Source organism: Fundulus heteroclitus, chromosome 18 (assembly GCF_011125445.2).
Source record: "Fundulus heteroclitus isolate FHET01 chromosome 18, MU-UCD_Fhet_4.1, whole genome shotgun sequence".
In the NCBI taxonomy this organism is placed as follows: Eukaryota; Metazoa; Chordata; class Actinopteri; order Cyprinodontiformes; family Fundulidae; genus Fundulus; species Fundulus heteroclitus.
Genome location: NC_046378.1, coordinates 2,065,309 through 2,088,328, shown reverse-complemented (window position 1 = coordinate 2,088,328; position 23,020 = coordinate 2,065,309). Strand labels below are relative to the sequence as shown.

Sequence of the window (23,020 nt, the reverse complement as noted above, 5' to 3'; positions counted from 1 at the left end):
GCGTTCCATTTACACCCGATAATTATCTCGGTTACCGAGCTCGGACTGATCTTGGCACGGTTAAAAAGGGGTAGTGTAATTGGGGTAATTAATTAGAGATATATTATTAACAGTCAATCAGAACAACCACACCAACAGCGTAGAAATCAGCACACATTTTTTACTCCACCATGGCCGAGTCTATAGCAAAGGATGCACGTATGTGACGTCAGCGCCGTGGTGCCCCGGACCTTAATCTCTGTCTTTTCATATACACACACGCAGGGTCAAAACCGGAGTATTTATAAATCTCCACTTTGGCAGAAGAATCATTTGTTTTAAGGGATGTAAAACGCAGTTTACGTGTGGATGAAAGGCCTAACGGCATAAAAATATACCAATTTTCCCAGCTATCCTGCTACATGTAGACTAGGCCAGGATCTGGCAGACAGGATCATTACACTAATACCCTGAAATTATCAAATCAATATTCTTGTAAACTAATCAACCAGAATGTAATTAATTTCTTCAATAAAAACCGTATTTCTTTGAAAAGAAAACGAAAAATAATAGTGAAGTTATCCATTTGAAGACGGAAAATCTAGTTCAACATATTCAAGCGGTGAAATGTGAATGTGTCTAAAATTTGTTTTAATCTGAATAAACTGTATTTTCCCATCACTTTAGAAATATGAGGTATGAAAATGAGATGTACAAGTAAGCAGTGTTGAATATGTGGTTGACAATATCTGTTTTTATGTTTTTTTGTTTGTTTATTCCATTAATCATATATTCCCAGCAGTAAAAAGTTTCACTTCAATCTCTGTGTTACATCATTCCCATATTATTATTTAGGGTTCATATTGGGTAACATAAAAAACTAAAATAAAGGTGCAATAAATGTTTTGCTTTTACATATTGCCACCCTTCTAAAATAATAGCCTAAGTAATTGTTTGCCAAAATATTTTTTTGCCCAGATCAACTTAATAACTTATTACTGTATTAATTAGTTTTTTTCTGAAAAATGTGGAAAAAATATGACAGACCATTATTTTAGGAAAGTGACAATATTTAATGTATTGTTCCTTTGAAATTCTTCTTTTAAATGCTTTAAATCTAAATAAATTATCTACACAGTGTTCTTCTTGCAGCTAATCAGATTTATGATCAACAGATCAATAACATTAGAAAAACATCAGAGAGTGAGGCTGTTCGCTATTAAGGCAGGGAGCGGAAATGAAGAAGAAGGCTGATGCGGTCTGTATTTCATCAATGGTCCATTAGAGTTTAAAACATATATTCTCAGTCTCTCATTAGTGAGGGAAACATTGATAAGAAAAAATAAGGAAATATATTTCTGCATTATGACAGATTTTTACATTGTTGTGCAGACTCTAAGATTGTCTCAGCTGTGGAACACATGACTAAAATTGGGGCTAAAAATGATTGGATGTGTCTTGTTTGTGTAATTGGTATAATATCTTTTACTATAGGTAGAAATTAAGTCACAGAAATATGTTGATTACCATTCAAAATTTGGCTGCTAAAGTCAATGAGATTTAAAAACGGAGACATTCAAATGTTTCTCACAGTATAATCGTAAAATGTATGTTTAAAATTCTACAATGCAGTTTACTGTTTCCCTACTGATTAAGCTGTCAACCCACATTACTCATGGGGGTGTTCGGCTCTTCTATTATGTGGCTACATAGGGCCGCCATATTCGGGGCGGGGGGGGGGGGGTTAGGACTATTTCAAGGGCCCCTAGTTGACAGGGGCCCTTGGACCCCTGGTGGATTTTTTGACATGGGGCCAAAAATTCGTGATGGCACCTCTTGCTTCACGCAACCTTTTTTCTCATTTACAAAAACTTCAAATTAGGGACATTTCCAGGGGTGTGTGTTTACCCTAACCAGCGTTGTTTAGAGAGAGTTACGGCACACTTTGAACTCACCAACACCCAGTCACGTGGTTCATGTAGCTCTCCATAGTTCCAAACTATAGTGGAACAGAATACAAAATACAACTAATTTCTCATTTCTGTCGCAATTTTCTGCAATTATTGACTAATCCTGTGCTCTGATTACTTCACTGACTGCATTTCAAAGTATTTTATTAGGAGCAGCAGGGACATTTATCTGTGTTCTGTTGTGCAGTTTAACCTATTTTATTATGAATATTATTAATAATTATAATTGGATATTATAATTGCTAATATATTATTCTAATCAAGGGAAAGCGACAAATGTTTCAAAATGGTTACCAGCCTTTAATGATTATAACTAGCAATTGGGTTTATTAATTAAAAATTATTAATGTTATTTACCATATAACGATGGATGTCTAGACAGTTGTACGACTGATTTATTCTCACAACCAGCAAATCTTAGTAACCTTAATGTAGAATTGCACTTGGAATCACTAATCTTTAACCACAAGCAAAGGAAAAGTAATGTCTCATATTTGTGTTGTTAACCAATAAGGGGTGATTCGTATTCTTAGAGACATGAACACACTACTTACTGAATCAAACAACATAAAAAGGAAAATTAAAACGACTACCGGCAAAATGATTAAACTTGTACATCGAAACCTTTAGGTAATTTTACTTAAATAAGCCTCACTTAAGGATGAATAAACACCATCAAGACAGTAGCAAATGATGTAAACCATTGCAATGGATCTGGCTAATACTTGGATGATTTGAGGGTACTTCAAAACACCAGGCATGCTACTAGCCTGACTAGACAGGTTGATGATAGATGTATACTTTATAGATTATACTATAGCTAGACTAGCCACTATAGCTAAGTTAACATGGACAAAAATAATTGGAATAAGGGCCGATCTGAATAAAAATGTGTCATGTAAACAAAACAATCAGAATATGATGATTGGATTAAGCTCAATCGGAATGAAAATGTATTCCAAATGAGAGGGGTGGTTTATGCCGATTAACAATCTGATCAACATGCATGTAAACACTTGTCAGACTCAAGTTATTCCTAATGTGGCAAACTAACCGGAGTGAGCATGTGCACTTGACGTAAACGTGACGTATTTACACGTTGGCGAGTGGCGGATATAACTGAGATAACTGAGGGCCAGCTAACTCGAGACAAAGGCTACTAGCTAAAGCAATGAATGAGCTTCAAACAAAATACGCATAAAAATCCAAAGCAGCAGAAGAGAAGAGAAGAGAAGAAAGGAAAAAGGGGATCGGAACCTGACAATAGTGTTCAGAATAACCCTTGAGCTGACGGTGTGGCTCATTGAGAATAATAAGGATAAAATACACAATTATAACCAAATGTCGGCGTGGCGGCTTCATAGTAACCACATAAAAAGAAACATAGGAAGCAACGTATTGTATGAATTCAGTCACAACAGGTAAAACTTTCAACAACAGTCCAACAACTCCGTCTGGAGAAAACCATTGCCATTAAAACTATTTCTAAATAAAGATTCTGGCCAGGCAAATATTGATTTCTATATAAGAAATGAAAATGGTTCTTTCCTGGAGTGACCATCTTGGGGTAAACGGGGTCTAAAGCAGGACACCCAACAGGACATGAGGTGATAGCCTGTGCTCACAACGATGCTTCATAATTCAGCCTATGGGAAGGCGTGAATATATTTGCTCCAAGAGAATGATGTGGAGAGAGATTTCACACACAGTGAGTATGGAGACACCCAGGACAAGCTGCTGTGGTTTGGAACTGTTGTAAACTTGTCACAGGTGGTGAAAGTGTTTCAGGGGCCGATGCACTTGGAACCAAGTTAGACACAGGAGACGACGAGGTGATCCCACAGGGATTACCTGAAACCTACCGTTGACTGTAGACGGTTTTTGGGGTTTGCTGGGGTTGCCAAAAGAAGACGCCTGCTTTGTCCTGACCAGGTCTGCGCATGAAACACAAAAATCCACTTACAAAGGTCTAGACATATGGACACAGAGACGCGTTCGGACAAGAACGCAGATTCAAATGTAGCTACTAAGCCAGAACAGAGAATTAAAAGAACAAAACAAACAAAATTAATGCTGACATTTTATACACAGGTGGTCAATATTTCAAGGGTTTGAGGGAACTACACAACTCCAATATTCACAATAAACAGCGATTGCTAATGACATGAAAATGCAAATTGTAGTTTTGGACAAAACTTTTATTTAATGACATTATTAATCTGCTGGGACAAGATGTAGGGCAAACATAAAATAAGGATTTACGGATCACTGGGTGATGAAATTTCACAAACACATCTGGTACCTACACTGGTGCATGCTGCTTCTCTAAAATACTGTTCTATTTTTGCCGCTTGCCGCACCGACTCCACGTCAACATAGAGCTGAGCGGATCGTTCTGGCAGGAAGTCAGTTGATGAAACAACCCTTTATACTTCAAACTCTTAAATGCTTTGGGTTTGGCATCAAGTTTGACAATTTGATCAACATGTTGCAAACGAATATCATCAGTTCAGTGTCGCTATCTGAGGGTACAACTAAAAGATTTTCAATAAGCAGAGGTGTAAAGTTATTTTTTGATTAACGTGGGAAAAAATGGTATAACAAAGTTAATGCGTTAAAACTTACAGCCCTAATGTTGTTGTTGAAGCAAAACAAAGGCTCTTGCAAGTTTTACATCTGAAACCCCAAACTGCACTCTGACACCAGACAGTGTGTGTTGTACAATACAGCACTCAGAGTCAATTTTATTCCACAGACCTCCCATCTGGCTCCAGTCCAGCTGTTTATCTCATCTTGTCCAGCCCCACCCATTACACTGATTCTGGCATTTCCTCCGCAGCTCTGGACAAAAAAAAGAAGAAAAGGCACAATGGTAAGACTGAAAAACAGCTACATCTTTAATTTGTACTTGATCATTACCACAGGAGCTCCGTTACACCTGTTGCACTACAGTGAAAGGTGCAGGACACTTTTAATGTTGAAAAAATGTTATATATGGAAACTGTATGGCATGTTATTGGCTTCTATTATGTACCAGTAAAAATTTAAATTTTAAAGGATTTACAGGGTTATTAAATTGATCTTGGAGAATGGCTGTTGAGTTCTCTGGTTCATATGACATGGAGCACTTTCTTTACTTCACCAGGTTAAACTGTGTGTGAGACCCAAACATTTGGGTATAAAAAAGACGTACATCTTGTTAAATAGTTTAGATATTTAATATGTAGACTGCCGAGATGCCAACTAGTAAGACAGCTCTCTCTGTGACATGACTTGGTTTGTTTTCTGTTTCTGACAAATGTTATAGATCAGGCGAATGGCCAACTCTCTGTTTCTGCTTTTCCTCATAATCGGTAAGCCTATTTCAGTCATGCTAAAACCAAAACAAAAAACTATCACATTTATGTGTTTGAATGCTGTCTTTGCGGATAACTTTATACCAAAGGCTTAACTGTAAAGGTAAAGTCACGGGAGCCTGAGGTTCTTCTTTTTTGATTTATGGTAATTGTAACAATTTCCATGGCTGCTGTTGTTATGTAGCCAGCTCATCAACCAGCAGAATCCGCCTTAATTAGTTTATCCTAACATTGGATTATATCACTGTTAGTCTATGGCTCTACTCTCTTCTAGGTCCTTACACTTTTTCATGTTTACCTGTCATCTTCTGTAGTGTTGGGGTTGGTTGGAAAATATTAAATTGGATGTGATTACATGAAACATAAAATACACCAGATAAATGGTGCGTATACATTCCTGATAAAATGCCTGGATTTTGAAAAAAATGTATGATGATAGATAATTTTAAAACATTTTTCTCCGTAGAGACAGGCAGACAAAGACAATGAGGGTATGGATCAGTTAAGATATAGTTTAAATAATCTCAGAATCTAAAAAAATAATACAAATGTGTGTGTGTGTGTGTGGGGGGGGGGGTTAACCCAGAATTGTATTCAAGTAAGTGTAGCACTACTAGCAGAACACTAAGAGTATTTTCACTTAAGTAAAAGTTAAAAGTAGCTATCCAATAAATTACTTAAGAGTAAAAGATAATACTATTTGGTTAAACTAATTTTAGCACTAAGTAAATGATCATAAAAGTTGAGTGCAAATTGTGGTGTTCTGAAGACTAAAAAGATTTACAAAAATAAACTCCATATGTAGTGTGGAAACTGTGTAATTAAATGGTTGACAGCTATACCTACTGTGCTATAAAGGTCTCCATGCTGTCAATTTATGTTCTAACAGCTCAAACAGCATTATTGTATCACAGTTTGTTGGTTTCTGGCTTTGAAGCTAAAATTTCTAAACTGATATGGGCTAAAAAGAGGTTTCCAGGGGCGGACAGACCATTGGGACTTTCCGTGACGTGTCAGCCTGCCTCTGACTTGGCCATCTAAGCTATCACCAAGGGGCAACCCCAAAGGCACGGTTTTGGGTCCCACTTGATTCAAAAACAAAAAAACAATCCAACTGTGCGGGTCAGGTTGCCTCGCTGGACCTTCCAGGGGAAAGTCGGCCCCTGGCTCTTACGGCAACACAGAAACAAAAGAGAGAGAGAGTGAGCTGAAAGGGAAGGGAGGATCATTGAAGGAAAGAATAAATAAGTTTTTTTTTTTTTTTCAAAAAAAAAGCTCTGGTCAGCTGTATATTTATATCTGTTCATAATGGAGTGAGTAAGACATGCGCCAGTGCCATTAAGTCAAAATGCTATCTGATTCCCGGGAGTGCCGACATAGAGATGATTATGTAAGACTTCCAGTGTAACACCGGAAGTAGCTGTAAACCAGCCCTACAGTTGTTATTTGTGGTTCATTCGCTAATCTATTAACACATTAGAAGTCACGGCTGTGTTTTCTGACCGATATCAAGCAAAGGTTGTGTTTTCTAAAAATGTTCTAAAATTGTCCTTGTGGAGTTCTGGTATCTGTTGCGCTGTTCATGGATATACTAACAGCCAGACCAAGCTAAACTTCTGGCTTCAACAACAGTATGTAGAACATGCACCCAAGACAAAAAGAGCGTGTTCTTGTGAAAAGCTAGATAAACAAACATAAATTGACTGATGAAGTCACTAAGAACATCTTTAATGAGGGCCTGGAAGACAGCAGAGGCCTTGGTAAAGCCAAAAGGCATAACTAAATATTCAAAGTGGCCGATGGGAGTCTTAAAGGCTGTCTTCCATTCATCTCCTTCCCTAATGCAAATCAGATGGGAGGCATTACGGAGGTCCAAATTGGTGAAGACTGTGGCCACACGGATCGTGTCAAAAGCTGAAGCCAGGAGGGGTAAAGGGCAGGGTGCGATTTGCCGGGGGGGGGGGATGGGGGGGATTAACCCCCCCCTCTGCTTGTGACGTCCCCCCCTCTGGTCATTCATATTTTATCCCTGGGGGGGATACATTCCTCCCCCCCTCTGGTCTGAATTTAAAAATGTATATAAATTAGGGATGTCAGTTTTAACGCCTAAGATAACAACGCCGACTTTTTTTTTGTCGCCGTTAATCGCGCGTCAAAGCACACACACCGTTCCCTAATGTTTTTCCCCACCGCGCTCTCCGGACTGTGTTTCTTTTACCCTCGGCGCTTTCCGTAGTTTCAAGAGAGCTAGAGACTGTAGCAAAACAGACCCGCGCTCACTGTTGCACAGGGTGTTCATTTCATGCGACTTTGGGCTTCTTTTATTCTAAAGGCGCTTCTAAATTTCATGAGTCACGGTTGCGTTTTTTTGGGCACGTTTCTAAAAGTTAAATCGCTTATTTGGGCTCTAAAATAAGTGACGAAACAGCGGTTATTAAGAGACCTGCCTGCACTACATTTGAGTGTATCCAGCTGAAATCTCCCTCCGCCATAGGAGCCGACGGTAGTAAAGGCAGACAGAGCAACTCTGCCCGTATTTTCTGCAGTTTACGGTGCAATAACCGGTGATAACTGCTGAAATTAGATTACGCGGTGCAGATCACCATTTTAAGCAGACATTGGTTCTGAAGATTAGCTTTTTAACACGCTGATAACATTGCAGAAACCCAACCCATAAACCATACTTTAATGCTTATTAATTTGTTTTCTCTGTATTTGACAAACTAAGGCTGAATCACGTTGCCAAACAAAGGACCTGGAATTACTAAACAGTTGCTAAACAGTCTCATTCAGGGTATTAAGCTCCTGCCCAGTTGCAAGCAAAGTGTAAGACTGGAATGACCTGGAGATTTAAAACTTTTTTCCAGGCTTAAACTCTATGAATATGGATATAAACAGCAAGTAAAAATATTTAAAGAAGTTATTGTTGGTGTGAAAGCTCAGAATTAGATGTGAGAGGGAGTGAAAAAACAAACAATAAAACTTATGACTTTATTGAAATGTAATTTTTTTTATTAATGCTTAATACCATGTCTATCTTTGTTTAAGAGGCAAAAAAATATATCGGCAGGTATTTATTTACACATTGTGTAAACGTCAGGGCGTCATGATTAGTCATTTAGCCATCATAGTCCAGAGTTTAACATTTTGCACTAGGATGTTTTCATTCCAATTCTCAAAAGTGCTTGAAAAATAACAAAATAAAAAAAATTTTTGTACAAGCATGTATTTTATTAGTGTCATTTATTGCAAAATTGCATATTAAAATGCCCAAACAGGCTATTACACTTTCAAAAATAAAAGGATAAAACATACAATTAATTTGCAAATAATCTCGAGTTACCTATCAACATTATGTGATTATTCGAGGAAATGATCCCCCCCTCTGGTATTTTTGCAAATCGCACACTGGTAAAGGGTATTTGTTTTCTACTGTGATGTGGTGACTTTTCTCTTTCTTCTCAGAGTAAAAACCAGCTCCAACTGGGGAATAATGGCAGAATGATGTCCCTGCTTAAGAGACTACAGTCTCCTGGAAGACTCCTCCTCAATTAAAGAGGAGGAGAACGTTGTTTTGAATTGAGCATGACAATCAGCATAATTGGCTCCATTATTATTAGATTTGTCAATGAAAGCTTCAGCCCAGCGTGAAGCTTTATCCCGGAGGAGAACAATAGTTATAAGAAATCTTTCCAGCATCATCTGGAAAAGAAGGTGGGGAAAGACGAAAAACCAGGGAACATTGCAACAAGAATCCTTTGGACTTACTCAATTTGGCGGAAAAAGGTTCTGGGACGGGGCAGGACTCCCATGTTGGTCATTGAGGGTGGAGCAGATATGAAGGCAGGTCCAGCTGCTGGAAGAGAAACAGAGGAAGGTTCAGCAACAGTTAGCTGTCCCCTTAAATCCTGAAACCGAGCTCCATAGCTGCACCAGAGAGTCTGTTTGTTTAATTCTTTCTGTCATAGCGTTAGTGGACAGACTCCGAAATATGGGCAACAACCAGAGACGAGAAATCGGTTAAGAAAAGTTAATTGAAGGGAACGTTGATGGTCTGGGAGGATGCCGGCAGACTGGATCATCCCTGTTCTGCAGAGAATGAGGAGACTGATGTCCCCCCTCCTGGTTCCAGCTCCTTATGAAGGTCCTCTAATTAGCTGAGATAAGGAACTCCTGTCCCTCACACCCTGCAGAGAGGAAGAGAGAAGAAGCCAGACCAACACAACCTGCACACAGAACCATGAGTATTACAGGGATACAAATCAGGCTGAAGGAAAGAAGGGGTAATGAACTGGCCACTGCAGGGAATTAACAGAACCTAACAAGAGCTTGTCACCAACATTCTACACATGAATCACAACAGGTCTTTGCAAAATAAGCTGGCTGTTTTACATAGGGTAGTCATCACCCTATGTAAAACAGCCAGCTTATTTAGCTGGAGATCAGCACCGGTATTCCTCAGGACCCCACAAGGGACAGATGTGTTTAAAAATGGATGGATAGACTGGGCTATTTCGTCTGGAAACAGATACAACATCTTATGGGCGCAGCCATGATGAACTGTTGAACTTGCACGGCTGACAATACAGCAATCTGATTGGCTGAGCAGCAAAACTCGAATCACGTGACCTCTTGGACCAGAGCGCAACAGTTTATATTTTAGATTGGCTATAACTTATTAATTTGCAAGTGAAGACGTGGGAACACTGGTGTTTTGAGATCACTGCTATGTGTAGCAACTGATCCAAGTGTAAAAAAGTTGCCCCCTGACAGTTCATACGAAAGTCATCCTACAGATTTAGACCCACGGCCTACTTTGCACAAAACCATAGAGAAGAGGATAATGCACAGAAATTAAGCTAAAAGTCTATTGTTTAATTCTATATAAGTTACCTTTTTAAAGGGCTGCTGTTTAATTGCACTGTGTTGCCCAAATAAGGGGCGCACGAGGGGGGGGGGGGGTTGTTGTTGTGTTAGTGAGCAATAAAGATTACTGCACTTTATTTCCATGGGGAGGTCTGAAGTTGTAGTAGGCCTATTGTGCATGTTTCATTGTTGTTTTTTCGAATCCTCAAAATAAAAACTACATAAAAAACTAATTTGTTCATTGTTCATCAACGCAATAAAATATAATAAGTTAATATTGTTATGGAAGTTAAATTTAAAGCCTCTCATAGAGCAGTATAGTCAAGTGGTGCTTTAATCTCTCCAGGAAGTGCTGCAGGGAAAATAAAAATTAAACATGAATGCTCATTATGTATTTGTAGCTTACTTAGCCATTTGATAGGAGGCTAACATAGCTAATATAGACACAGCCCATGTTGCCTTTATTGTAAGGCTTATATCAGACTTTTCATTTTTCGCGGCTCCAGACAGATCTGTTTTTTGTTTTTTTGGTCCAATATGGCTCTTCAAACATTTTGGGTTGCTGACCCCTGGGGTAGTGTATAGGCATGTGCCAGTATGAAATTCCGATAGTATGATAACTGTAAGCAAAAATAATCACAGTTTCCTGGTAACACAGTATTATGATTAACTAAATAGCATTATTTGGAATTGTTGGTATTTCAAAAGAAAAAAAAAATTTTCATTGAACTGTTCTTTATTTTTAAATGTATATAGCCACATAATATGCAAATAAAAAGACCAAAAACCATTTGATCATGATAAAATACAGTTATATACAGCAAGATTCCATCTTGATAGTGTTTTAGCTTGCGCTTCAGTGAACAACAACGTTCATACTGTATTCCCAGCAACATTCCAGTCTTTTCCCTCTTTGAATCATATTTTCTTGTGCTTTTTTTCACTCGATCTTGGACCTTACTTCATTGTTTCGCTGGGAGATGCTAATAGCCATTGGCCTCTTCCTTGTTTTAAACCCTGCTGTGCATGCGCAGTACGTAGTTCTGTTAAAATCGTAAAAAAACATGAGAAGTTTTATTTACTAGCAAACTGAGCAAACGCAAAGCATAAAACACCAAAATAACAACTAATATGTCAGCAGGATGTGATATTTCCTAAAAACGTTGTATGCAACCAGAGTGAGCTATTAACGTATACGAGTATTTATAAATACTCAGAGGCAGCTCAGAGGTTGCTGGACTTTTCAGGCTAATGACCGAAATGTTTGGTGAAAGAGGCTACTATTTGCTAAGTTCACCATGGCAAAGTATTACACTTGACTGTATGAAAACTTCTCTATGAAAAAAGTTTGATTGATTAACTGAATCTGGGCATAGCCTGGCTTAACAATTCTGTACTATTTTTTTCTTATCTAATACCAATATTTTCTTTAAAAACTGAGTCTTGATTTTTAAAGAAATAAATACTTTAAATCTATCAGTCTGAAATATCATTGTGATGAACCCAGGCTTATCATGGTCTTTGTTGCATATAACCATATACTTTTTTAAGTCACTGTCCATGCAATGCAAAAGTGATGAAGGTTTATATTGTTATAAAAATGTTTTCACCATAAAGAGTATTCTGTTTTAACAATGGAAGCCTTTGTAACATTGCAAAAGTCTGCCTTGCTCTGTCTTGACAAAGTTTTAAAAATTATTACAGTTTCGCTAAATAAGTCGTTAAGAGGATTTACTATAACATGTAAAAATTGACCGTCCTTAATCTCTTATCAGAACTAAATTAATATGTTGTGAACTTAGCTATGCAATGAGCTGTTTGTTAAAAGTTGTTTCATATTTCTGACATTGTCACAATTTACCATCTGATTTTAGCCTTAGCCTCCAGCAAAAAGCAAGGGGATTTTGGCATATTCAATGTCTGCCGCAAGGACAACACCCTCAGGTTTGAACATCTCATTAGTAACACTCAATTATGAAGATTGTGGAGTTTTCCTCAAGTGATTCATACTGTTTGATTCTTTTCAAGGTTTGACTGTTCTTATGCAGAGTGCAAGGGCTCTCCACCCTTCGACTGTGAATTCCTCTTGAACGGGACTTCCCAGGGAAAAGTATCTGATGGTTCATGTAAAAAAAGCTTGCCGGAGCCAACCTATGTGACTGACTACACCTGTGTATTGACAAGGAAGACGAAGGGCGGCACACACAGGAAGGAAACTAAAACAATTTTATACCCCAGTTTAAACCAGAGTTAGTATTTGACGTTAGTTCCATTGGAAAGTACTGCATAAAATATTGTTGAGCTGTTTAAGCAAACATTATAAATCAACAGGCAAAAATGCCACGTGTTTTGTTACTTGGCTTTGAGGATGTTGAACTACTTTCACAATTTAACAGTTGCACTCAGATCCAACTTTAGTCACAAAAAAATATAAAGTTGAAAAGCCTAAAGACTCAAAACTGGACTGATACAATTTTTTTAAAAACATGCAAATTGAAATGACACCAGTTTCGTGCATGTGCATGGAAAAAAGGAAAAAAAAACAATGGCTCTGCCGTGTCGACTTCTCAGGTCTTTTTTAAGAGGCTAAATGTCTTCTAAGGTAAGGAAGTTAAAATATTTCATTATATATAATATTACATAGAAAAGCTAGATTATTTTGAACGGAAATATTTCATATTGAGTGAATACTCTTTTTTAGGGGGAAACATAGCTTTTAATTGGTCAATGACGGCAGGCAAAGACTGGCCATTGGAAGCACCAGGAGTTTTCCTGGTGGTCCAGATGGTGGCCTGGCCCTGCTGGCCTGGCCTGGTCCGCTCAGCGAATGCAAAGGTTTGCGTCGCTCTTACGAAATGACAAAGAAATCCATGCAAAAACCATCCATGTCGCTCGTGCATTCAGTTTGCTAACTTGGGTATCTGCCTGGCTGAAAGTCCCACAGATTACATTCGCGAGAGGGAAAAGACTGACACGCCCCTTCTTTAAATTTTCTTCATGTTCTGTATTATTGGCGACTTAGCGTGAAAGCACCATTCATTCTCCAGTTATTTGAGGCTACAAAGCCTGCATAGGAGCAAAGAGATCAGAAGATCCACTTCACTCAGTTTGCACTTTGCAAAAGTGTATCACATGCAGTGCAGAGAGATACACAGCAAGTTGCACACCTGGTCCCTTGTAGACTATATAAAGTGGAGCATAAAAACACAGTTAAAAAAGAAAGGATGAGCAGTGAGGAATAGGCTGACAAAGAAAAAGGCACTGGCCACTGAAGCAGCAAAGTGCCCTAAATTGTCATTTTTTCATAAAGTAGCAGGTAGGATAAACATTAGAAGTGAACCGTGAAAATGCCAACTGCCAACCGGGTGCAATAGTTTAATAAGGAGGTTGGTCTTACTGCGAGGAACCAAGGGGGGTCGAACTTATTCAATTAAACGCTGATCATACTCCAATTTTGCCCTTTTCATCGCACTAGATGTATTTTCTCACTGATGCCTCAATGAAAGTCGGACCTCAACAAAGTAGCCAGGTTAATGAGAGCACATCCTCAAAGGATTCGCCCCAAATTTCTCTCTCATGAACTGAGTAATGGAGCTTATTGAGGCAACTGCGGTAAATAGAATATAACTCATTTTACATGTCGGGCAATTGTAAGGGCATGTATCGGAAGGAAAATGAATAATATTTAACTTCAAAACTTGCACAACGCACCTTTAAGTTACTTGATACTTGACTTACACTCATATTCTAAAGATTTAATTCTCTTAGAAAAATTTTGATGCAGCCAAGGAGGAAAAGAGAACCTAACCAGAATACAAAAAAAACTCAATGAATAAAGAGACTATAATTAACTAAATCCACTAATAACTGAACTGAAGACATGTACACAGGGAAACAGTGATATAACAGAAACAATAAATGACTAACTAAATCCCTAATCTACGGAAAACTAAAAATGACAAGAAACAAGGGAATAACCAGGATCCATACATGCATAATCAACAGTACTAGGTGAACAACTGAAAGATGCACAATCCCCATGTACCTAAAACTAATAAGTGAAACACCTGGGGATCATGACATTCCTCTTTTTTAATACGTGTTCAAATGATGTGTTAGTGCTTTTTATTTCCACGATGACTTTATGCCCTGACTGCAAATTCTATTATCTTGGGTTTCTGCCACGCCAACTGACATGCTGATTAATCTATTACTATTAATATATTATAATAAGAGATGCTATTACTCTCTTAACTATAAGGGATTAAGCATATCAGTGACTTGGCTCAGCAATATTAATCCTGATGCATTGCTTTAAGTCTCAGTGGGCAATGATGGCTTCTGACATCTAAATATTTCTTTACAGTGCAGTTATCTGTAATTTAACAGCTGTACAATATTTGCCGAGCTGATCAGAGTTTAATCACCTGGGTCTTCTTTCCTTTTTTCTCTCTCTCTCTTCAGATGTAAAACTCTGTTCGGCCACCACAGGCATACACTTGCACCAGACTCCAACCTTTCTGTGGCCCCTGATGGCTGTGCGCTTGTGGGGAATCCTTGTCACAGACAGACAGCTGACATGAACTACAAGCGGTGGCAGATTTGATACTTTTTTTAATCGAACCGCTTTCATTTGAATTGTTTTTACCATGCAATTTTATACAATGTCACACTAGGTGAAGAGTTATGGTCTATACAGTGCCTTGTGTAAGTATTCACATATCTTTAACTTTTTCACAGTTTACCACCTCACTGCTACAAACCTCAATGTGTTTTACCGGAATTTTATGTGATGGACCAACACAAAGTAGTGTGTAAATGAGACGTGCAAGAAAAAATATATATATTTGGTTTATAAGTTCAAAAATTTGGTCTTATCAGCACCTGTTACACATTTACCCCTCAATAAAAGTCACTGTAGAAAACTGCAGTTAGAAGTCACCTTGTTAGTTTATAAAGGTTCAAATAAAGTCGTTGTGTGAAGGCTTTCAGAAGGTTGTTAGAGAACGTAAGGCGGGCGAAGGCAAGTTAGAGCCAGGCCAAGTGGAGCTCGTCGAAAAGGGAGCAAACAGCTTTATGCAGATTAAGGAACAACGCAAACATCTCAGTTTCATTAACAGTAAACAGATAAAGAATGGTACAACTGCAAACCTAAGGACACGTGGCCATCCAAAGACGGTAGGTAAGAAATCGCAGTTAAACAGAGAAGCAGCAGCGAGGTCCATCATAACTGTGGAGGAGCTGCATAGATTCAAAGCTCAGGTAGGCAAACCTCTGGACAGGGAAAACTCCTCAAATCTGGCTTTAGTGGAAGAGTGGTAAGAAGAGAGTCATTATTGAAAGAAAGTCAGAAGGCATACTATTTTCAACTTTCCCCAAGTCATGTAGGGGACACATGGATAAAGGTGCTCTGATAAGGGGATACTTTGGTCTACATGCAAAATGCGTGTGGTGAGAGACGAACACTGTACATGACCCAGTTTAACATTTCCACTGTTTAGTGTTGGTCTACCACATGAAATCCCAATAAATCTATAAAATTGTGTGGCTGTGGCACAATGTGAAAAGGTTTCACAAGTCTTAATACTTTTCCTAGATATGCATGCTATGTTAACCTTCCTTAGTCATTATATAGTTTTAATAAAAGCACAAAATATAACCTTATATAAAATACGAGTATTTTTAGAACCAGCAGTATTTAATGTGTAGAAACATTTTATCCCTTGGCAGATAAATTAGTAATGCATTTGTCTCTGTGTACTAAATAAATGATTACTTTTGGTAATGAAGAATTTTCAACATTTAGTTATCATTAGTATTATTATTATTGTAAGGGCATTAAAATTGAATTCTGCTATGAGTTTATGTGTCAGTCAGGTAAATCTATCCATTTTCTATATAAATGTCCAGAGAGAAGCACTTTCTAGTTGTATTTTAGAAAGGCTGTAGGCCCAGATTTTTTTTTTTTGGGGGGGGGGGGGGGGTTGAATTCATAGCCAGAATTTTTTAAAGCATATTTACACATACTGATAATGGCACTGTAGTATATTAAATGGCAAATTCCAGTTAGAGTTATTACCCTCTTCCTGCAGTTGCCAATCTCTGATTGCTAGACAATATAAAGTATTCTATGCATTAAAGCCCAATTAGAATTTTCTTACAGGACAAGAACTTGGATTGATAAATAAAAGGTTAGGAACAATGACAACAACAAGATTGTGTTATATTATCAACTGTAGTTGCTATTATGATTATCAATATTATTGCTCATACCTGCATAGGGATGCCTAGGAGGATGGGTCTCCATGTGCTTAGAAACAACAGAGCACCAACTACAGGTTGCTCAAGTGTGAGCCGTCAGAATGGACAAAGACTCCTGGATAGGTGTAGAAATGTTTTCAGAAAATCTGAGTGAAAGTCAGTTTTTCAGTTGCCTCCGATTTAAGCCTGTTTGCTGTTGAGATGACCCGGATAACTGAGAATTTGCACAGGCATAAATTTGATAAGAACATTTCTGACCTTTAGGGTCTTCATGGTTTTTCCTTTGGATTACTTTGTAAAAACATGGGACAGTATTCGGATTAAGTTTATAGGTCACTTTAAAATTCTTTCATAACATGACATTAACATGATAACCAGAAATAATAGAAATTATACTTGGAGAGAATAACAGAACAAAATATTTATAGGGGTCGAGAACTGAGAAACTACAATAGAAAACAATGTCTCCCCTTCAGGGCAGTTATATTCTGGATTTTTCTTTAGTAACAAAAAGTGTACACAATTATCACACCATAACAAATGTTCTTTTTTTTCAATTAGAATTATGTTTAGAATTGTATTCTCTAAGAAAAAAAAAGAAAATGTCTCTGTTTCAGTACACTTTAAGAATTCTTCTTAAATAATAACATGTTCCACACCACAACAGATGTGTAAATAAAATCAGAGAATAATTCACAGAAGCCCCCCTGTGGGCCCAGCCACCCTGTGCAGAATAAATTATTTGAATAAAGGTTTTAGTTTTAGTTTAGCTTCAATTTGAGCATCAATGCCAGTTGGCCTTTAGCGTTGAGACGAAAGGACCTGGGTGTCCAAATCTGCCCGTATCATGCTGCAGAACTTGCAGCAGAGCTGGTGGCAGAGTTGGTGGCTGAGGTTGAGCTTGATGCAGATAAAGGAGGTGCTGAGGTCTGACTTATTGACCACATTACTTTGACTTTGACATTTTCTGGGTCACAGAACCCCAGGTCTTTGAACCTGATGTCTAAATAGAATAGATGCTCACAGCAAGAACATAGGAAGTTTCAGTGACCCTGAAACGGCGGTGACACTGAGCTGCCTTTTTGCTCAGAAGCTGAAGTGCTTCTTAGAAGCAGTGACACAAGGGAATCACCGTACAACTGGAAACAGGTTTTTCTGCTGACTGTTTCTGCAGTTGGTCTTAGGGCTTTAAAAGAAAGATTGTTCACAGACCATTCTTTCTGACTCAAGCAAAGTGAGCTTTTTCCCAGTAGACAAAGTACAGCATGTGGTTGCATCCTTTTGCACCGACAATATCTCCTAGATGTAGAATGTAAAGATCCACCTTGTCTCAACTGACCAAAGTAGTTTTTCCTCAGGGAAATGTTGCTGCTTTTGAATTTCCTTGAACTTGGCTATAGCTATAGTGCTGCGATGAAAGAAACAAACAACTGGACTGCTTTTCCTCTGAATTTCAAGCAAGCCGTGGACAGCTTTAGGAAAGTCTTATATCACCATGTTCAGGTTGTGCGCTAAACATGGGTAGTGTGCCTAACTTGCCTTGCGCCTAGCAGCAACCATGTTTACCCTATTAGCTCTAACAACAGCTTGAATCTTGTCCTTTATGCCCCACGCTTTCACATTTTTGGTAAATTGGGAACTGATGTTGTCAGCTATGTGTTTCCCAGGGAAAGAACATGTTTCAAGCACAAATCCCTGCATCTGCCCGTGCTCGTGTATTCTGTGGCATATGACTGTTAAATAGGCCTCTGTGGCTGTTGATGCCCACATGTCAGTTGTCAGTGTAACATTGTCCACCTCACACAGTGCGTTTCTGCCTTTAGAACAGCAGTTTTCATCCATTAAAGATTTTTGACTTTATACTGTACTGTGTATATTCTGAATATTGTACCTCGGGTCGAGGGTCCTCACAAAATCCCGAAAGCCGGGATCTTCCACGAGGGAAAGAGGCTTCCTGCCAGGCTCCTGGTGAGCTCCACAATTCTTAGGGAATCGGCTAAATTAAATAAGAGTATAGTCTTTAACTTCTATGAAATAGTTCAGTTTTTTCTTTTACACTTAACATAATAAGGTATTTATATTCAGTCAGTTCTGAGCCATATTATATTCAGTATATTTGTTTCAATTTCAGTAATTGTATTCATGTTATGTTATTTATGTTATCAGTCTCTACACATTTCATACTTGTGTGGTCCTGTACACATTTCTTTGAGTTGGATTGCTCTGTATTTTGTTTTTCTAGTTACACGTATTATATTATTATATCCTTATTGTCATTTTGTTTGTACTGTACACCTGCTTGTTTGCTACTGTAATTCCGTCAGTTTCCCTGCTGTGGGTTGAATAAAGGATTATTTGATCTCAAATAACACTTTTCAGTGGAATAAATGTATTATATCAAGGGCTTGTCATAATTTATATATTTTGAGTTTGCTTGAGGGAAATATGACCAGTTGCACTTTGACTACTCCTATCTACCTGGACACTCTCTGGCAGACTGACAGGCCCCTGTCAATAACCTCTGCCTCTGGGTTGGGGGTCTTTTGGGGCCAGGGAGTAGTAGATGTCTCTAGTTCTCTCTGTTTCTGTAACTGTTTGTTTTCTGTTGCCTGTTTTTTCATGCTTTTGTATAAATTTGTTTTAGTGCCTCAATATTTAGCAGCCTCTATACAAACTATACTACTTACCATAGGCCTTGACTCTCCCTAAAAGAACAGCCACATAGACATCCTCTTCCTCTCTGCCATCTTCTGATTCGTTCATTTTTCTCTCTCTGTTTGTGCTGCATCAGTCTGTGTGAGTGAGAGAGAGAGAGCCGAGTGGGGGGCCTTGCAGAGCCTACCTGGTGCAGCTGAGTCACATGGGACGAGTGGGCCTGGTCCAGTTCTGTGCTGAGACAGAGGCGGGTCCAGCGGTGGTGACCTGGCTGTCATCTCTTTGACAGCACTGCAGCAGTGCATATAAGAATGAATCTCAAAGTAGAGCATCAATCTCATCACGTTAATATTGACGTGATACCAATCTTTAGTATCAGTATTATTGATACTTGGAATCAATCGGGCCACCTCTAGTGCTCACGATCATTAAAGAGTAAGCGTTTCACCAGCGAACCCAGCATATCGTCGGCTGGTCTTGGTTCAACATATTGCATTAATGTCTGAACAAATCCGTGGGTTTAAAAGTGATGAAACAAGCCCATTTCATAAGTTGTTCGCCAGCTCAACTTTGCTGTAAGCCTGACTCCGAAAAATAACCTTATGTGGATTGAAAACTGACAAAACCAAAAAGTCACGTTGCAAGTAGTAAGTATTGTTTTGTGGGTGTGGTTTAAAACTGGAAAAAAATATTAATTTAATAATTTCCATGGTTATACTGTCTTTTTCCAAATTTTAGTCTGTGAATCCTAGATTGAGAAAGGCTCCCAGGTGGTCAGAGAGGGTGGGGGAGAAAGGAGGGCTGGTTAGTGATGTGTGTTAATCAGTTTTATTGTTAGATATTTAGTATATATACCACATTCGCATATTGCACATGATATGCCATCAGACCGTTGAACTGCAGAAAGTTGGACTCTGAACTGCTGAAGCCACAAAATGAACTCTGTAATTTACTGAAAATTACTGCATTTTACTGTGATTTTCCAAGGTGTATGAAAATGAAATTTTGTTCTGTGCGCACTCTGTGCATGCAGGATGACAAATAAAGTTGTCTAAGTCTAAGTCTATATTGTTTGTATTTAATGTTTGCCTTTCATTTAGAAGTTTTTTTTTCTTTTCTTCATGATGCTATTTATGTAAAAGTGCTAATTACCTAATTATTATTTTGAGCTGCGTGCGCCACGCTTTAAAGCAAACCAGCAACATGTGGTAATGTTGAGGAACTGAAACACGGCGTATTATAGAGGAAGCCACCCGTGTTTGGAGCTACCTGCCTATGGCAAACGGGTGTAAATTATTTTCCGCGACCTATCCCATTCTGTGCCTCTAGAGGCCACTGTTTTGCATGAATCCCTCCATAACCCGTGAAAGAAAGGCGGTAGAGGGATGAAACTTTAAGGAGGCAGGCTTTGCCAAACTGTTCACCTCATCAGATTTTAATAGTGCCATAAATAATTAATACAATCACTGTTTGCATTTAAAAACATTAAGCATAGAATTTAAAACATTGAAAGAATTAATCTAGGATACCTGGTTTGAAACGAAATGACCTATTCATGATAAAATATATCAAATAACACCCTTTCCTTTAACAGTTAAGCCACCGGGCCTTCTGGTTTTTCCCTTTGGGACTGTGAGATTGCACCTTTGCTTCTTTTTCAGCCATTTCTCTAATCCCCTCAACAGGGAATAGTCTATTAAAGGCCTTTCTATGGAACCTAGAATCAGTTTTACAAAACACAGTTGAACAGTAACAATGCCCACATGGTTTATTATAAAGAACCGAGAATGATCAGAAAGGCCAAAATCAAAGTAAAAATAAATTGCAGAGTAAGTACTCAGGTAAAAAAAAAGAAAATATTCAAGTTAAACAGTGGATAAACACCAGCCTATTCACAGAACGATGTGAAAAAACAAGCCATATGCATGATAGCACAGCAGTGTTGTGCCAGTTCATACGTGACAAAAAAAAAAAACTGCATCAATTCGGGACGTAACGGACTGCGTTACCCATGATGCAATGTGGTCAAAATGGCCACCAACTCATGTGGTCAAAATGGCCACCAACTCCCATCACGCAACACGGCAAAATGGCCGCCGATCAAGATAAGGTTGCTATGGTGATGGCTATAAAAGCCGATCACACACGACAATCTTCCTTCTTCCCTGGCTGTTAGCCAACCCGAGAAGACACACACACACACAGCTGTTTCCGTTGAGGTGATCCCACGCCACGTGTTCGAGTTCCTCGCTGGACCGAGATTTTTCGACGCAACGGTTATTCCCTGCTTTACAGAACAGGAGGTCGACTAAAATAAGTACTTTTAAATTCCCTCTGATCAAAAGACTGAGAGACGCCGTATCTCCCAGTGATCGAAGAGGACCCCGCTTTGTCTGGCCAACAAAGCGACCGAACCCGGAGGAAGAAACGAAGGAGCTTTTTCCCCGTGCCGCTGCAGCCTGCGGACATCTGCGCTCGTCAAGGCGCGTCCAGAAAGCCACTACTCGGAGCGCTCCGGACCAGCCCCGAGGCACCTCAAAATAACGGGATCTCCCCTTTTATTTCTGTCTCACCAACAGGGTGTTTAGAAGTGCCTGGGCAGGCGGTAGAACTTTGTAGGTGTTGGTTAATGCTTTTATTCCACGACGAAGTTGGAATTATTTTGCTGAACATTTTCTTTGTATGTGCATGCATTTTACAATTGATTTTGCTGTGTTGATTTGTGATTCATCAAGAACCCCGCCGTGGGTTACTGCTTCAGTTCTTTCCATCTTCAAATTAACTAATGCATTAGTGGTATAAATACTTACAAGCTTATAGCTAACATCACCACCATTTGAACTATATTTGTTATAGCGGAATTTTGAGTTGAATGATTTATTATTTAAATTATAATACCAAATTATAATTAATAATAATAATAATAATAATAATAATAATAATAATAATAATAATAATAATAATAATAATAATAATAATAATAAGCATATTCAACCAGCTTATGGCATAACAGCAACATCTCAGCATAGCTAAGGTGTGTGCAAGTGTACTTTAGCATCTGGGAGATGATTAATGATCAATTCAGAATTTGCAACTATTAGCATGTTGTAAATACTGAGTTTGTTGTGAGCAGCAGAGATTATACTGGTTATAATTCTAAAACGGTATGGTATATAATGATTTTAAATAATAATAGCACCTGACTGAATGCCAATATTTATCAGTGGTATTTTAATGCAAGCTAATAAAAAAAATGCCAAAACACACAGATAAGAAAACAGAATCACTGACAAAATAGATTGTTTTCTGATGGGTGTGACCGCTGACTGAACATATAAGGCTCCAGGATTAACTAAATTGCGGTGGTAATTTATGAGCTACTGCTGTTGTGATACCAAATCAGGTCTTAATTCAGCCAGGTTCTCTGAAAAACCCTGGCTGAATCCGCTATCCTGGTTTTATGAAACAGCCCTCTGGCTTGTGGCAAACGAGGCTTATTTGGGCTTTCCTTCAGCAGTAGATTTTACTTTCTCCTCAATATCAAAGCAACATTTTTGGACCAATGTCATCTTGTCTATAGATCCTTTACAGGACATCTGTATTTCTACTTGGATTAAGTTACACAAGTTGCACACCAGTGGAATTGGTTTACTTTTTTACTACCGATCATTTATTTTCAGGTGTGCCAGAGTAGTAAAGGGGGCTAAACGCAAAACGCATGCCACACTTTTCACATTATAACCATATGCTGCTTTGTGTTGATGGATCCCCGTGCACAATATAATGGAACCTCCCTGAAAGGGGAAACCACCCTGGCACATGCCCAGTACGACTGCAGTGAGTCGATGCAGGCGATTTCCAGGCATGCGTGTGTTAAGTTTCAAATACCATGCTGCCCACTAGTAGCGTAGCAGGAAAATGTCGGCGTTTCTA

The 23,020-nt window shown here is 38.6% G+C and overlaps 1 long non-coding RNA gene across 1 annotated transcript; it reads right to left on the bottom strand.

Annotated features, from left to right (window-relative positions):
* Window positions 1–4,701: 4,701 nt before the first annotated feature.
* On the bottom strand, window positions 4,702–19,215 carry LOC118566808. Its single transcript, XR_004933303.1, has 3 exons — window positions 19,120–19,215; window positions 9,074–9,161; window positions 4,702–4,790 (listed from the first exon to the last, which is right to left on the bottom strand). It is a non-coding gene; the product is annotated as an uncharacterized LOC118566808 (long non-coding RNA).
* Between the last annotated feature and the right edge of the window lie 3,805 nt (window positions 19,216–23,020).